Below are 2,136 nucleotides of genomic sequence, written 5' to 3' on the forward strand. Positions count from 1 at the left end.
AAGGGTTTCCTTGAGCGTAGTTTACTTGATCAGATGGGATACCAGTAAAGAGTTGACATTCGGTAACTACGTGTCTAGTTAATCCACAAATTTCGCAGTTAAGTGCTACAGCAGCCGCGGTGGCTGAAGGAGTGATGGTTAAGTTTTCAATTTTTTGAGTTAAAGCGTCTACTTTAGCGTTAACACGGTCTATACCACTTACTTCATACATTCCTCCTTTGGTTTAGGTTTTCTCTAGAGCAGCTCATTCTCCTCCCCATTGATAATGGTTTTGTGCCATGTTCTCTATGAGGTTGTATGCTTCATCATGGGGTTTGTCCATTAATGCTCCGCCAGCAGCGGCATCTATAGTCATTTTAGTGTTATAAAGTAGACCACCATAGAAAGTATGGATGATCAGCCATGGTTTGAGTCCATGATGAGGGCATAGTCTAAGCATGTCCTTGTATCGTTCCCAAGCTTCGAAGAGTGATTCAGTATCTTTTTGGGTAAATCCGTTGATTTGACCTCTTAGCATAGCGATTTTGCTAGGCGGAAAATATCTAGCTAAGAATACTCTCTTCAATTCGTCCCATGTAGTTATGGAATTAGAAGGCAGGGATTGAAGCCACGCTCTAGCTCTATCTCTCAAGGAGAAAGGAAGAGGCGTAATCTAATAGCTTCAGAACTAACATTGTTAGCTTTGACAGTGTCGGCATATTGCACGAACATGGATAAATGGAGGTTGGGATCGTCTGTAGGGCTTCCAGAGAATTGGTTCTGTTGAACAGCTTGTACCAACGAAGGTTTCAGTTCGAATTTGTTCGCCTCAATTGTAGGTGGTGCGAAACTTGAGTGCGGTTCAGCGCGTGAAGGAGCAGCATAGTCTCTAAGAGGACGAATAGCAGTCATCTCTAACTTCGGGGTAATTTGATTGATTTGATCAGTAAAGATCAATTCCTGATTAATCGGAATTGGTGCTACTTCGGGAAGATTGCGAGCTCGACGTTTGACGTTAATAAAACGTTCGATCTCGTTAATTCGTTGTATTAAATCTCCTCCTTGTGAACGAGTATTTGGCATACAATCATTCAAAAAGAAAGGAAAGAATTGCCATAGTCTCTACGGTGTAATAGTGAGTTACGATATCGACTTAAATAGTCCCCGACAACGGTGCCAAAAACTTGATCGCGACTTTACGTGTCTATTAATCTGATGACTGCAAGTGCACAGTCGTGTCGTGTAGTTTTAAAAGATATCGAATCCACATGGACTATGAATCGACCTACCGTTATCTAAGGTTACTATGTAAAGCTAAGGCTACTAATATTTTGATTGTTTCTAAGGGGAAGTGATTGTGAATTCTAAGGAATATAATAATAGGCGGATATCAGTATGTATTTCGTCTAACTTAGGTGATCTGAAGGTTCATTTGCTAATGTATTAATTCGATTTAAAATCTTTATTAATTCTATTGATTAAAAGTCCTCCTCTCAAACTCTCGCTCTGTTGATTCAGACGACTGTCCTAACTCGTAATGTACGCTCTCGCCATCCCATTAGATTTAGAAAAGCTTTTTGGAAGCAACGTAATTAATAAAATGCTTGTTTTATGAAGTCGTTATCTACTTAAATCTCCTAATCTCAAACTCTCGCTCTGTTGACTCGGAACATGCTAATATCCCTAACATACGCTTTCGCCATCCCGCGCGGGTGTAAAAACATTTTTTGAAAATAAATAAGTTCTAATTAGTTTTAATACGCCTTCGCCATCCTTAAAACTAATGTCCTGTGTCTACTATCCAGTTAAAGATCTCAAACTTTCGCTCTATTGATTTTAACCTTTGACCGTCTTAACCCCTCAAACTTTCGCTCTATTGGTTTTAAGACTTACTAATTAAATTAGACATACAAACCAAAAACAAGTGATATTTAATAAAACATAATTAAGCCAATTTATTTCGGACCCCACGGTTAACTTACTTTACATACCGATATCTTAATTAATTAGCCAGGCATATTAATATGGTTAAACATGCATAAATAAATTCGGTTCATGATATTAGGCATATTAATTGGCATATAATATATCATGCAATAATAGTAATAATTAAAGCGGTAAATGATAAACCTGAATAAAATAAATTGCAATGAATTG

The 2,136-nt window shown here is 37.9% G+C and overlaps 1 non-coding gene across 1 annotated transcript; it reads left to right on the top strand.

The window, feature by feature from the left end:
• Positions 1–410: 410 nt before the first annotated feature.
• Positions 411–517, top strand: LOC131593751 (small nucleolar RNA R71). Its single transcript, XR_009281132.1, has one exon. It is a non-coding gene; the product is annotated as a small nucleolar RNA R71 (small nucleolar RNA).
• The last annotated feature ends 1,619 nt before the right edge of the window (positions 518–2,136 follow it).

The sequence above is a fragment of the Vicia villosa genome, linkage group LG3 (genome assembly GCF_029867415.1).
Source record: "Vicia villosa cultivar HV-30 ecotype Madison, WI linkage group LG3, Vvil1.0, whole genome shotgun sequence".
Lineage (NCBI taxonomy): Eukaryota > Viridiplantae > Streptophyta > Magnoliopsida > Fabales > Fabaceae > Vicia > Vicia villosa.